Source organism: Corylus avellana, chromosome 9, assembly GCF_965113065.1.
Source record: "Corylus avellana chromosome 9, dhCorAvel1.hap1.2, whole genome shotgun sequence".
Taxonomy (NCBI): domain Eukaryota; kingdom Viridiplantae; phylum Streptophyta; class Magnoliopsida; order Fagales; family Betulaceae; genus Corylus; species Corylus avellana.
This window is the reverse complement of record NC_142498.1, coordinates 9,670,263-9,686,827: the sequence shown is the minus strand read 5'-3', so window position 1 is coordinate 9,686,827 and position 16,565 is coordinate 9,670,263. Positions and strand designations below refer to the sequence as shown.

The 16,565-nt window shown below is 33.5% G+C and overlaps 1 long non-coding RNA gene across 4 annotated transcripts; it reads right to left on the bottom strand.

The window, feature by feature from the left end:
* Positions 1 to 434: 434 nt before the first annotated feature.
* On the bottom strand, positions 435 to 13,918 carry LOC132190309 (uncharacterized). 4 transcript variants are annotated; one of them, XR_015913063.1, is made up of 6 exons: positions 13,629 to 13,918; positions 13,229 to 13,355; positions 10,435 to 10,503; positions 1,528 to 1,614; positions 1,090 to 1,260; positions 435 to 976 (listed from the first exon to the last, which is right to left on the bottom strand). It is a non-coding gene; the product is annotated as an uncharacterized LOC132190309 (long non-coding RNA). The 4 variants fall into 4 exon arrangements; XR_015913062.1 differs by having other exon boundaries at positions 435 to 1,260; XR_015913064.1 differs by lacking the exon at positions 1,090 to 1,260.
* Between the last annotated feature and the right edge of the window lie 2,647 nt (positions 13,919 to 16,565).

Genomic DNA, 16,565 nt, shown 5'->3' with positions numbered 1-16,565 from the left:
TGCCAATATTTTGATCATGTTATGTATATCTAATGTTTGTCAACCTAAGAGCATGGGTGTTTACTCCTTAAGCTATTGATTTTCCTAAACAACTAATTAGGCATAGGTGTCTACTCTAATTATTTTCTTTCTTAAAGGATTTAGTATGGGTGTCTACTAAGTTATTCTTTAAGAAAGCATGAATTTGTGAAAATCAATAAACACATAAGGCCTAGGGCATGAGTGTCTACTCCCGGTTCTCCATGTTGATTAACCCAAGAACTCGGTGTGGATTTCTTTTGTTACTTTTATTAAACTCAGGACTCGGTCATCCAAATTGATTTAACTCACTAGTTCATACGCATATGTTAGTCAGGCACACACATATGAGGAATTCATGAAAGCAGGAATTAATTAAGTTAAATATCACAACATGATCATCAAAAAGGCGCCAATATTGAATATTAACTAAACATAACTAGGGCTTCAATCTAGCCCTACTAAATAAATTAGTTACACATAAGTTTGATGTTAAACATCTTCATAAAATAAAGGAAAAGAATAAACCCGAAACTTGAACTTGAAGAACTCCAATTCTTTTCCTTGGAAATTGTGTCTCTCTTCTAAAGGTTTAAGGGTCTATTTATAGGCCTTAGGAATACTACAGTAACCCTTAAAAACGTAGGGTTTGAGCCATAGTTCGCACTAAGTTACAAAACCCTAAAAATTGCACTTTCCATATCAAGGCTGGCGGTTGACTTGCTCATTACGCACGGGTGCGCTCGATCGCAACTCGTGTGTGATCGATTGCAGGACTGTTATCAATCTTGTTGTGCTGGGTGCTCGATCGTAGGTGCCTTGCACTCGTGGTCTTCGCCTGTAGTGCACTCAATCGTAGCTCCCCTGCGATCAATCGCACTACTAGCACCTCCAATATTCCCAAAATAGCTCTTTTAAGTCCGAAACTTCTGAGATTGCTTATTTTTCTTCGAATGACCTACAAAATTAAGGAAAACACATAAAAGAACTAAAATGGCATAAATTAACCAAAACTAAAGGATTAACACATGTAAGATAAGGGCTAAAAATATGAATATTTTAGCACTTAACAATCGAGTCTTGGGCGGGTCCGGGCTGAGTCCCGGTCAGGTCCCTGGGTGGCCTAGGCAGGTCCTGGTCAAGCGCAGACGGGGTCTCGGGCGGGTCCGGTCAAGTCTCGGACGGGTCCCTGCGCAGTCCTGGGCTGGTCCCGGTCAAGTCTCGATGGGGTCTTGGGAGGGTCTTGACGGGGTCCGTCAATTTGAGAATGAGATGCTCAAAGTCAGAAAATGATTTTAAGTTTTGAAAACCATAAACCATTTTTCAAAAATTGAAAAAGATTTTTTTATCAAAGTGAAAATGATTTCCGTTGACCACAATTTTACGTCGCAGTAAACACCATAAAATGCAGAAATCATTTTCTTTACACTGAAGGTGTATTATCTCTCAACATGATTAAAACAAAAAGAAAATTAAATAACAAAAACAAAAATGAAAGAGAGAACTCACAAATGGCCCAAAGTGCTGGAACGTAGCTATTGTCTGGTAGTGCGCTCGATCGCACAAGGTGGGCCACTCGATCGCACTCGGGAAAAACTACAAAACAGAAAAGAAAACATAGCGTCTTCAGCGCGACTGTCTGACTTTGCGTTTGATTGCCCTGCAGCAGTGCGCTCGATCGCATCGCTGCAGAACAGAATTAAAATTCCAGAAACCAAGTAAAAAGAAAATTAAAACTAAAAATAAAATAAAATAAAATAAAATGAACTGAAGAAAAAAAAATTTCTAAACAAAATTAAATAATCTCCGGCAACGGCGCCAAAAACTTGTTGTGCCAAATATCCACCTAAATTAATTGGCGAATCATTGATACGTTTTAACTCGCAAGGCACAAGATCAAACGATAGTATAGTGCAGCAAATACGAGATCATTCCCACGAAAATTGTTGATTTTACTTAGAATTGATTTTCTAAATTAAATACCAATTTTGTCATGAAATTGATATTATAAAAAGAGATAAAGATAAATGAAAGCATTAGGGATTCGATATCCCCCACGAATCAGAGTAACTAAGAAAACAATATGCCAATGCGCTAATCATACCGGTATATTTAATGTTTGCCAACCTAAATGCATGGGTGTATACTCCTTAAGTTATAGATTTTCCTAAGCATTGAATTAGGCATGGGTGTACACTCTAATTTTTTTTTTTTTTTTTTTTCTCAAAGGATTTAGCATGGATATATACTAAGTTGTTATTTAAGAAAGCATAAATATGTGAAAATCGACAAACACATGAGGCCTAAGGCATGGGTATATACCCTCAATTCCCCATGTTGATTATCCCAAGAACCCGCAAAGGTATCTTTTGTCACTTTATTAAGCTTAAGACTCGATCAACCAAATTGACTTAAATAACTAATCCATACTATATGCATATGTTAATCAGGAACATTCATATGAGGAATTCAATTAAGTATGAAATAATAAATTTAAATATATCAAAATATGATTGTAACAAATGCGCCAATATTGAAATCCTAAAAATACATGATTATGGCTTCAATTTAGCCCATAACTAAAAATTAGTTACACGTAATTAAAATAAAGACTAAAAATAAAAGGGAAAGAAGAAATTGAAAAACTTCTAGAAGTAACTTCCAAATTCTTCTCTCTCAAAGCAAGTTTAGAATTGTGTCTCCTATATTGTGTATTAAATTGTGATGCTTAGAGGTATACTTATAGGACTTAGGAGAGTCCTAGAAGCCCTAGTAATCCTAAGAAATTTAGAGTCTAGCTTTCTAGTTCAATTAGGAAGTAATCCTAGTACAAATCAAAATAGAATTTGTCCAAATTTTCGTTCTTTTATTGCAAGACGATTTTAGCATAGCATAAGTCTGAATTAGGAAAATAATATTTCACAATGATTTGTAGAATTTGGAGTTGGCTTTCCAATTCCGCTAGAATAACCTCAATCGAATACTTGAGCTGAAAGTTATGGTCAAAATACCAAGACATGTGCAGAATTCAAATTTGAATACAATTCGATTTTGACTCTAATTAGAGAAATTTCGATTTAATCATTTCCTTTATTTGATTAAACTTAACCACATCATATAGGTCTTCTACTATGATTGGTTAAGCTTAACTATATCTTCTAGGTCTTTCCAATTTACCCTTGAAGCTTGAAACTTTTCCAGAAACGCTTTCTTTTTTTCCATGACTTACAAAAATACAGAAAACACAAAAAATAAATAAAATAGCACAACATAACAAGACTAAGAAATTAATAAGTGTAAATTAAGGGCTAAAATACGAATATTTTGGCACTTATCATATATCCTTGGATACTCATTGATTACGGGAGTAGTTTTGCCTCGACCATAATAGTCGGGGGACAAGGTTATTCATTCCCCCATCACTTACTCCTATATCCTTGATCCTCCGCCTATTTGCCATTTCCAGCGCCGGATGATCAACTTTATAAATAGGTATTGATTATCAAACCTAAGGTACGCAATACATTTTGGATTCTTACGGATCAAAAATGAGAAAAGATCTAATTTAGGCATCAAAGTGAGATCTAATTTGGATTCACGCATTCATACCGGCCGACGATTTTTCTTCCTAAAAAATCTTTGCCCCAAGACAGATACATGTTCATTTGTAATCGATCTGCGTGGATGTATGTTCATGCAACTCAACTACGCCCAATAGCAACTAATCGGTGTTAGCCTACATCTTGACAATGAGATAAATTTTCCTGTTCATCTCGTTAATTTTTATTGAAGAACATACGTGAGGAGAAAAATGCAAATCCTAGAAGATTTTATATTTTTACACATCAATTCCCCTATCTTCCTATAATTTAGTGGATTGATTCTGGGTGACATATCATTTTTACTTACTAAAATTGGCATCCGTCCATTGACGATGGGATGATCCTTGAAGCCAATTGATAGTAGCACCATCTCCCCTCAGAGCATTACATCAAAAAACCCTCAAGCATCACGGATCTGCATTTAATCATTAGATTAGCGCTCACCATCATTAGATGAACAAGATAAGATTTTCCATGCATTTTTAGTTTGGCTTACTAAATGGCATTAGGCAATCTCTTATCTGATTAAATATTCAAGAGGGTCAGACATTGAAAGTCAATCCATTGCTCAAGAATAGTGGGAGATATTATGGCCTGCTTTTACCATTGATTTTACAAAAAGGCACTAGAAAGTGACCAAATTGCTATATGTCAAGAAGGAATTACCCACAGCCCATTAAATGGGCTTAACTTATTTTCCTTGTTGTTTTCTCTTACGATAGTAAAGGCATTAAATTACGGGATTTGTCATCCGGATTCACTATTCTCCAAGTCTGAATGGTCAGAACTAGTTGGTCAAATGCAAGATGGATCAACAGTATTGGGAGAGGCAAGCCTGGCAGACGCAAGGTGACACCTTGCCTAGTAAAGAAGAGCTTTTGAGGTTCACTGAAAGATAGACCGTTGCCGTTGTGAGCCATATTCCCCTTTTACTCTCATCGTCGGTTCTCTCCCAATGTTAATATGTGGGAGGCGCATTCCAATGAGACGATTAGAGGATGCTTGGCTCATGCAATTTGGTGAGACTTTGAGTTGAGGGATAAGTTTCTACACAAAACCTACGACAACCAAAGAGGAGAATAAGCAGTGATACCCAGTCCGAGCAGTAAACCGAAAACTATGCCAGTCCAAGATTCATGGCTGCGCTGATTTTGCTTAAACAACCAAAGCCACTTGTTTTATACATGGACTCGGTAGACCCATGGAGACGCCACTGCGACACGTCCTCACAAATGATTGCCTACTAATCATGAGAGCAATCCTTGAAATTCAGAGCACTCGATTTATATTTGAGCAGAGATCTCACTCTGAGCATCCAGGGGAACCATCTCAAATTCCCAGGAAGACATTCCGAAGTTGCAAGAAATTAATCTGCTCCATCCTACCTCTGAGCAGGATACTCTAAGCAGCATGGCAGTACTACTCGGACCTAACAACCCTCGAACATAATTTCGAGCATGAAAATTCATAAGATTAAACTCCAAATTCATAAAACAATACGGTTGGAGGTAATTGTTTTGATAATTATATTACTATGCGCTTGTAGTTCCTATGTGAATGCATGGTTTATATTCAAAATTGCTGGAGAAGGAGATGATAATGGAAGCATCCGACTAAAGGGTTCCAGACAAGACAATCACAAAATCCCGAGAATAAAGACACCGAGGAACCAAATTGCTCTAAAAACAAGATAGGGAGACAACCCTGACAAAAAAAAAAAAAAAAAAGAAAAGAAAAACAAGACAAGGAGACAACCCTCAACACCCAAAAAAAAAAAAAAAAAAAACAGGGAGACTAACCCTTGACAAAAAAAAAAAAAAAAAAAAAAAAAAGAGACAAGAAGGAAACCCCTGAAAAAAATAAAAAACAAGACAAGGATTTCGAAAACCCTTGATAAAAAAACAAGATTCAAGCCCTAGATTCAAGTAGGCAATCAGAAAATCCTATTCTCGGATAGACAGGGAGAAAACCCTTGACCAAAAAAAAAAAAAAAGAAGGATGAAAATCCTATTCTCGAAAAGACAGGGAGACAACCCTTGACAAAAAAAATCGAGACACGGAGGAAACCCTTGACCAAAAAAAAAAAAAAAAAGGAGGAAACCCTTGATAAAAAAAACAAGAAGGATGAAAATCCTAAGCTTGGATTCACCGGAAGGCTTTCATCCTTGGATTTTGAAAAGGGTGGTCAGATTTTCACTCTCTGGACTCATCAATGGAGGGTCAGTTTTTTATCCTCAAGTCTTGGATCTACTCTTCGGATCAAAGAAGGTTATTACTTGGTTTTTCAACCAAGTCTTGAAGAGGGGGTCTCGGCTTATACCCTCAGATCAAAGAAGATTATTACTTGGTTTTTCAACCAAGTCTTCGAAGAGAGGGTCGGATTTAACCCTTGGGTATTGAAGCTCAGGTCTCGATTTTTACCCTTGGGTCTTGGGTGGAACAGGCTGTGGAATCCCCAAGACATGCTAAACTTCCTTTTATCCACGTTCCTCGGATAAAGGAATTTGGGGGGGGGGGGGGGGGGGGGGGGGGTGGTAACTGTTACACCCCTAAAAAACAGGTCAAATATCGAAAGCCAAGATTAACATCCAAGCATATATCTCGTTCGTAACCGCCAAATTAATGACCGGGAGCGCATATTCCGTTTCTAACGGTCAAAAACTAATAATGATGGGAATATCATAACTACAAGAATGGATGCGCATTGATCACATTGACGGTTACACATATCTTCGAATACTCATTGATTACGAGAGCAGCTTCACCTCGACCATAACAGTCGAGGGGAAAAGGTTATTAATTCACTAGTCAATTGCTCCTATATCCCGAATCCTCCACCTATTTGCCATTTCCAGCGTCGGATTATCAACTCTATAAATAGGTATCAATTATCAAACCTATGGTACGCAATACATTTTGGATTCTTACGGATCAAAAATGAGAAAGGATCTAATTTAGGCATCAAAGTGAGACCCGCGGGTCCCCACCAGTGAGTTCTCCTGATAAGCTATTGTTTTACAAGAATTAAAGGAGCGCGAAGACCAACGGAATTGAAGACGCCGCGAAGAACATGAATAACATGCAGATCTCACCAATCGGAGACTGTTGCACCAAAACATGTACCAACATTTTGCAGCCATGTTTGTGGTGTTTTCTAGCTAATCGTAAAAGAAAAGAGGCAAATTTTGCACTACTGACAAATCCTTATATTATTCTTTTCTTATTTCTTAAGGACATGAGTAGAAAGAAAAACTGATTGCAGACAAAGTGTGTGGTTAAAAATACTGCAATGGATCGCATACCATATATATGTTTAATCAGGTAGACCAATCCATGACAATTTTGATCACAATAATTTTGACAATGTTTGGGTAGAACATGATCATGATATGACGGTCGGATTTGTTAGGAAGTCACAAGAGAATAATATCTTTCCATACCAACCTATCATACTTGAAGGAGTTGTAAGGAAACTAGCTAGCTAGGCCAAACAAATGAACATCAGTTTTATTTATTTATTTATGCTTTTCTTTCCAATAAAATAGACGTAATTTTTAACCTTTGAAAGATTATGAAAGATTTTACTCTAATTGAATGGTTCAAGGTTATAGAAGCAGAAAATTGATCCACTTCATAAAATCCACCAAATGGTTTAATTGTGTTGATGCAATTGACACTACAAGAATTTAGGTCTTTAGGGGCGACATTATTTGGACGCTAAAAGTCCTAAAGTGGACACTGTTGACAACAGCGTCGGCTAATGGGTTGGACGCTAATCGTCCGACCCTAATGATCAAATGTGTGATTATCAGCGTCCACTTATAAGTGGACGCTAATGATCACTTTTAGCGTCGACAATGTGGATGCTAAAAGTCGTATATTTTTGTTGCTGAAGCTAGAGTCAATAGAAGGCAAAGTCGATGCTAGTGCTACACTATCAGCGTCCACTCAAAGTGGACGCTAATGGTGGACTATTAGCGTCCACATTGAGTGGACGCTAATGGTCCTAAAAAATTAAAAATAAAATAAAATAAAATCAACCATCAGCGTCCAAAGTATAGTGGACGTTGATGGTTAACTATTAGCGTCGACTAAAGTGGACGCTAATGCTCCCAAAAAAAAAAAATCAACCATCAGTGTCCAAACTGGAGTGGACGCTGATGGTGAACTATTAGTGTCCATTAATGTGGGCGCTAAGGATCCAAAAAAAATTAAAAAAATAAGTATCAGCGTCCGAACTAGAGTGGACGCTGGTGGTTGCATCATTGGCGTCCACTATGGGTCTAACATTCTAAAAAAAATAAAACAATATTAGGGTCAATTCGACCCTAATAATGTTTTATTATTATTTAAAAAAAAAAAAAAAGAAAAAAAGAAAAAAAAAAAGATGCAATTTTAAAGGACGAGGTCATATTCAAAAGATATATAAATGATCCTAATTAAAAGAAACAATAAAAAGTCATGACAAAAGAATACCAAAAAGGCAACCAAAAGTTTCTAGCCATGGATATTACTTATCAAATTAAAAAATCTAAAGTCAAATGATTACAAATACAAAAATTCAGTCTACCGATAAGAGAAATATGAACATTACAATTCACAATGTCCAAAAGAACATGCTCAAAACATCAAAAGGAAGATTTTCTAATTTGTAAAGGATAAATATGCCAACAAGGAAGTTATGTTGCTGACAAGAAAGCTTGAAAAAAAAAAAATTAGGTCGTCCTTATGTCATATGAGACATGCTATTCCTCCATCTCCTTTTCAAATTTACCATTAAATGTGAATCTTACATGTCTAATGATGAATTTGAAAAATATATAAATGGAAAATGGATGGGAAATTAAAAAAATAAATAAAAAAATAACATTTCTCGTGTCATATATGCTCCATGTATCTAATTAAGAAAGCAATAGAAGTGTTAAGCTTCTACTTACAATAATCAAGTCAGGACATGGCAGCAAACTAATAATTACTGCCAACTCTTTAACTGGCTTATAGAGATGAAATCGCCTAAAGACTAAGCCAACCTATAGCAGCACATGTATCTATGTAACAGTAGTGGATTACCTCATTAACCAAAGGTAATGGTTCATAGAATGCATATAGTTAAGGTATGTTAAAAAGTATTGATTAAATCATTTAGACAATTAGCGGATTATCTCATTAATTGTCTAACAATATGGAACTGTCCAGGTGCATAATTAGTTGCTATTGCCTTTGTCTATATATAAACTGGGTTTCATACGCCAAGAATTTTTAAAGGAACTTCAAGACCATTCTACTTAGTGTCCAAGTCCTAGTTTAATATTATAGACCAATTCAAAAATCCTCATAGAAAACTTCAACTCAACCTTGTACTAAAACTTCTTCATATAAAGAACTGATAAATGAATCCCCATCAAAACTACAAGCAGAATCATGGGGGTAATTATCAGCTATCCAGTTTAGCTTACAGATAACAATAACAACAAAAACCATTGCATAGCTCACATGTTTAAAGCAGAAGAAATATGAGACCTTAATTAGTTAATTGAAGAAATTATTTGACTCCCCAAGATGAAAAAAACCCCCAAGGCTTTGGGCAAAATGGCTCTCAAAAACTACTGACTTCATTCAAATCCTACTGCTAATTAACCTTCTGGTCAACACTTTTAAATTGTATATGGTGTGTCGCAGTGTCTGGAACAGCCCATATGTGCTTGGCCCAGCTTGGGAGTTAGTTGTGAGCTCAAATGCCAATAATGGAACTTATGATACAAGAAATAATTAATGGATATATATAGACAATGCTACAAACAATTCCGTTTACTTTTTTTTGAAGGGAATTCCATTTACTTTTAAATTATTGTTTACTATGAAGAGGAAATGATATTTACTTTTAAAATAAGGTCAACATTGACTTAAAAAACAAAGACTATATATTACAATATACAATGTTTGATAATGGTTTTTTTTTTTTTTTTTTATCAAACATTTTAATTCTCCTTCACTAGGTGCAGCCAAATTTTAATTCTCCTTTCTACCCACCTTCCAGACAAAAAAAAAATAATAATAATAAAAAAATAGTGGGCTGGGAGGAAATGAACAGCCATGGTTTATTTCCTAATAGCATACATACATTTAAGGCTTACAATTCAACTCCAAATACAACATGACCCAAAAATATGGAATTATCCTCCCTTACAATCCAAATTTTCTGCGCAATATAAGTCCAGAATGACTAATAACAAAAAGGATATTCAATCAAGAGCTACTTCACCCTCTTCACTGAAGATACAGTTTCTGTAAGTCATGATGAGCCAACATATACTAATTTTAACTCATCTTGGGTTACCCAACACAACCAGAAAGATATTTTAGAGCTGCAGACTTCTTCAATAAGGTTTATGACTTAATGCCTTTTTTTTTTTTTTTTTTTTTTTTGTCAAGGAACTATTAACTTTTACAATTTTGCAAAAGAAACGATTTACAACATGCAGCAGATCCTAACCATTTGTATAATTTTTTATGTTGACTATGACCAGACAAATTAGAAATATTGCTACTTTTGCATCAATTGAGCCAAAGTTACCATTCTATTCTGACAACTTTCTTTCCCAACAAAATCCATCTACTAGTTTTTTTAATCAATCATGGAAAGAAAAGAAAAGGCAGCAAAAACTACATGTGTCCGTTCTTTCTAGAGTAATTGTTTTGTTTTTCAATCAAAAAAGATGAATTGCACAATATATGGAACAGAAATTAAAATAACCCCATTAAATGAACACCAAGATGACTAAAATTAAACCACACACAAATATTAGCACCTCACCTTTGCCAAATCACGGCCAAGTTTCTTTGCAGTCATTGCCAAAGAATCCTGTTCCCTCGAAAGTTTCATCTTCAATCAAATAAAAAGATTTTAAAATAAATAAATAAAGAAGCAGCAAACATCAGTTTAAAATGCTTCAACCAGATATTCAGATTCTCCATTATTTTGCTGAGAATGTAAAGGGAAAAAATGGTGATTTTTTAATTTTATATGATCTTATACCTCTTTATCCTTTAATTATGAAAATGATATAATATAAAGGCCAAACATATCATGAATAATGGCTTAAAACTACAAAACGACACCTATCATTGCAAACACAAGCCGAAAACCGTAAGATTCATAAGTCAATAAAATTACTAAGTTCTCCCTAATTCTTTGCATGACTGCCATTAAAGGCTAAATAAATAGAGCTATATTATCCACTTGCTTGGTTGCAACACCAAAGTTATGGTTCTATAGTTGTAAAGCAATAAGAAAAGGAACATGCAAAGTGAAGAAAACAGAAAGAAAGCTCTCATGTTTGCTCTTCCCACCCAGGTTAGATACAACCGAACCATTAAGCAAGTGCATCCTAACTTGACAGAAAGGCAGGACTACCTAGACCAAAGCATGAAATACATGTGTAACAACAAAAAAACAAAAAGAATTGAAGGACCCGCCCTTGCATTTTCCTTTTTCACTTTCCCAATTTGAATATTAAAAAAAAAAAAAAAAAAAAAAAAAGAAGAAAAGAAGAAAAAAGCAGGATATATAAGCTTTGTCCCATTTCTCTCCTGGTAGCAGTATGGCTTCCACAAAAATATAATACAATAACCAACCATATATATACCCAAAACGACATGAGGAAACTAGCATGGGCTACCAAGATATAGAGACAGACATATAGACAAAGGAAAAATGTTAGACCTATAATTTTTTTTTTTACAACTTGTTGATATGTGTTAACATGTGATTGGTTGATGTTAATTTTTTCTTAGTGGTTGACATGACTCCAATCACATGTTAACGGGGACGTGAGGAACCAATGGTTTTTGGCTTGTTTACAAGGGCATTCGAAACTATAGTTTCTTCCATTTCTGGGTATTATGCAAATTCGAAAATCAGCAACCACTTTTGAATTTTTTTTTTTTCGCGAATATATGAATAACAATTTTTTTAAAATAAAAACTCGAAAATATCATGATAAACGCTTTTCATTTAAGAAAGCAATCATAAACTAACCAACCATAAAATACATTCTGCAAAACATCAATTTGTAAAACCTAGATGGAACACAAGCATAATCTAAAAAACCTGAAATACTACAAAACAAATTAAATTTAAATAAACATAGAACACCATCAAAATTTAAGATGCACCATCAAGTGCAGCTAACTCACAAAAGATTATAGTAATTAGATGGTAGAACAGGTCATATTATCAATAAAATAAGCTTAAACAAGGAAAAACAAAATAGATATCTCATTGAGGAAAATGACATACTTATACACATGTTGGACAATCCTAAGATTAATCTCACCTTGGTGAGGTTGAATATACTACTACTTTTATTGAACGGATAAATGCTTTGCATTGTCTTAGGTTTGTAAAAAGATTGAGAGAGAGAGAGAGAGAGAGCAGTCACCACCTTTCCAGTTAGTTCTGTTGTACCTGAGAAAAATTTGGTTCAAAGAACATGTTTTGCTTGAAATCCATGTTCAAAATAGGATCTATAAATTACTAATAGATATTATACTCGCAATTTTGTCCAACCCCTAACCATGTTTCTCGTTCAAATGTCTAATTTCTTTCTTCTCTCTTTTTTTTTTTTGGTTGGTGAGCAATCTATCATGTCTAATTCAAGAAAACCAAACTCAGTCAAAATATTATTGTCTAGAATGCATACACAAACAACTTCAGAAGATGGCAATGAGTGCTAACCTAGATAATTTATCCTTTTCCCAAAAAGGAAAAGACACAAAATTAACATAATTTAGGGTCCAATCAGATAATGTGGGCTTTGATATCCAGAAAATAGCTTAACCATGACTGGTTAGAGCCAGGTTATCAATATGTAACAGGGATAATCCCCTTAGCTTAACCAAAGGGTTGCCTCTCTTTGGCACTTTTCAGCCATCCTTTGCACTTACTAGAAAAGGAAAAGAGGGAGGGGGGAAGGACAGGCGGATAGAAACAAGACTTACAAAGTAAACAGTCAATTGCTTAAAAGATTTACCTTCTTGCAGAAACCACCTATATCTAATGGTATCAAGACTCCATCTTAAAGCCGAAATTTTATTAAAGGGAAAAAGAAAAACTAGCATACAGGGCGTTTAATCTGTACCAGCCATAGAACTTAGAATCTTAAGCTCGAGAAAGCAATAAAATTCAAAAATCAATTATATTCTTTTTTTTCTTTTTTTCTTTTTTCGAATGACTCCAATCAGATGTCCTCCACTAACAAGACTAACCATTGATTCCACAGAGAGGAAGTGAGGAACCAAGAAACCTTCGTTCTTATAAGTCAACCACAGAAAGTAATTTGACAAAAAAGTAAACAATATCAGAAAGAGAAAATACTTCACAAGTGCCACTATTCAACAATCAAAATCATATATCAGGCTTAAAATTCCAATTAATAGCAAATCCAATGCAAATTAATCTGTCAAAAGCCACAATATTTTCAAGATTCACGCCCTTAGATCAAACACAATAAAAAAAAAAAAAGAATAAATAAGCCCCACAAGATTACTCAAAAAACCATCCAAACCCACAAAATTCCTATAATCTTAAAAAACGTAAAATAACAAACCTGCGGGTTCTAGGGTGCTGGCCACGGATTGCAGAGGAGATCCGAGGGAGAACGCGAGAGATCAAAGAAGAAGATGAAGAGACCCAACGTGAGCGCCGATTGCAGAATCCCGCACCCCTTGCAATCCCTTTGAAATGAACGAGAATGCGCTTTTAGTTTTTTTTTTTTTTTTTTTTTTTTTTTAAGAATAAAGGGCAGATTAAGGAAGAGTTAAAATAAAAAAAAATAAAATAAAATGTAGATATAATGAACCAAATAGATACAGGAAGCTTTTTGGAATCTTCTTCAATTTTCAACAGGTGCTGAACTTCCTTCAATTTATGAGAAGAGAACAGAGAAGAAAAAAACCTTCTTAATCACTAATCAAAAAACTAGAGTGACTCTGGCAAGGAATGCATACCTCATTTGTTTTTGAACCACATTTTATATAACCATCAGCAGTGGATAAACCCACAAAATTCTGAGGAAGCAAGAGGTGCAAAGTTTAACCGTCCAAGAAAAGGGAGAAAAAAATCAGATTCTTAATCAAACCAAGATAACTGCTAGATGTAAGATCAGAGGGAAACGTGAGAGATGAAGAAGAGGGAAAGGTGAAAGACGAAGAAGAGGGAAAATTCTATAGAATTAGGGAAAAGGAAAAGGAAATTAACGCAGCGCCAATAAATTTTCAGTCAGCGCCTAAATGTTCTGTGCCGCCAGCGCCTAAATGTTCTGTGCCGCCAGCGCCAAAATAATTAATGGGTGACCCAGGTGGGTCATGGGTGACCCAGCTTTGGGTCATTTTATGACTCACTGCTGGATCACCTTGTGACCCAGGTGGGTCACCTTGAATTTTTTTTTTTTTTTTTTTTTAATTCTTAAAAAAAAAATTATTTTAATTTTTTAAAAATAATGTTAATTAAAATGAAGGGTAAATTTAAAATTTTATAAAAGTATAAGGGTATAAAGGACATTTTATCATTTTTAGGGTAAAAGATAATTGACGTGATATTTATCTTATAATTAATTAATAATGTGATACTTATCTTATAATTAATTAATAATTAAACATTTTAAGATAATATATATTTCACATTTTAATGTCAAATCCTAATAGAGGGAGATATTGCGTCAAATTATATGTTCGATAAGTGAAATGTTAAATATGTTTTTATTATTAAAATATTAACTACAAATTTAAAGTTAATACATTTTTAGTATAAAAGATCATTAAGGTGATATTTATCTTATAATTAATTATTAGTTTAAATTTTTAAGATATGTAATAATTTAACAGTTTAACGCCAAACCTGAATGAAGGGAGATATTGCATCAAATTCGATGTTCAATGGGAGAAATATTCTTGAACTTGTCACTATTGATATAACTAATATATAAAGATAATACAAAATCCAAAGAGTTTAATAGATCATTTGATCGCATTACGATCGATCAGACTAATATGTATTAGTATTGATCGGAATTGATTTTATCAGATGTTCGATTGAACCTTCAATCATGTCAAGTTCTATTGATTGTATCCCAATCAATATAACTAATGTACTGATATAATATAAAATGCTTAGAGTTCAATTCAATGTTCGATCGAACATTTAATTTCTTTGAAGTTTGTTCAATCATTTGATTTTATCCACGATCGATCGAACGAATGTACTAGTTATGACCAATCGGATGTCTGATCAAACATTCAATTTCAATTGTTTCAATCATTTGATCTTATCACGATCAATCGAACTAATTCATTGTGATTGATCGAATATTCGATCAAACCTTCAATTTCCATTGTTTCAAGTTTGATCGATCATTTGATCATATCATGATCGATCGAACAAATGCATTAGGATCAAACGGATGTTTGAACGAACCTTTAATTTCAATTGTTTCAATTTTGAACGTCACTTAATCCTATCGCAATCAATTAAACTAATTCACTAAGATCGATTGGATGTTCGATCGAACCTTCAATTTGTATCAAGTTTAATCGATCATTTGATCTTATCACAATCAATTGAACTAATTCACTAGGATTGATCGGATGTTAAATTGAATCTTCAATTTGTGTCAAGTTTGTTGAGTGACTACAATAAATTGAAATTAATTTATTTTTTGAATTTTTTAAAATTAATTTTAATTTCAAATTAAGAGAAAATTAGGGGTGCAAAGGCGGGCGGTTAAAAACCGCCCGCTAACCGCTAACCGCTATAACCGCCAACCGCCTAACCGCTTAACCGTCTAACCGCATTAACCGCTAACCGCCTAACCGCTATAACCGCCTAGCGGTTTGCGGTTAGCGGTTATTGGGTCTACTAACCGTAACCGCTAACCGCCTTTTTATATAATATATTTTTATAATTATAATTATAAAAATATTTATACATATAACATAATCACTTAATCATTAAATCACAATTTTTTTAAAAAAAATAATTAAATCACAATTTGAGTATTAATATATTATCACTATAATTTATATGATTATATCATATAATCGCTTGATCATTAAATCACAATTTTTTTAAAAAAATAATTAAATCACAATTTGAGTATTAATATATTTTCACTATAATTTATATGATTATATCACATGATATTGATCATTAAATCATTTGATTATATAATAACAAATTATACAGATATAATATGACATAACTCATAAGTATACCAATTCATACTAATACAACAATTAAATATCTAGAGACTTATTTCCAATGTATGTTATAAACTTATAAGTCTATATATGTTATAAGTCTATATAAGTCTACATATGTATATGAATAATATAAATGTATAATATCAATACTTAATCATATGATTCAATGACAATTCAAATACTTTATTCAAGACTTCAAGTGAATCATATTATTAATGTACAATGATGATATGATTCGCATAATATCAAATTAAGTAATTGACATTGGATTAAACAATGACCAATGTGTTACTTATAAACACAATTTAAGTATTAATGTATTATCATTATAATTTTAGTAATTTATATATTATCATTATAATTGATATGATTATATCACATGATGACTTGATCATTAAATCATATGATTATATAATAATAAATAATACATATATAATATGACATAACTCATAAGTCATAAGTCTACAAGTTAATCATATGATTCATGTACAATGATAATCACAATTGATTCAATTGAATTAAACAATATATTACTTATAACTACAAGTCTACAATTTAATTAAAGCATTATTAGATACTTTAGGAATTTAGGATTTAGGAGTTTAAACATTACCATTTACTATTAGATATTAAGTTCAATTCAAAGAAAAAAGATTATAAGTAAATATGATAAGAATTTAAATAATT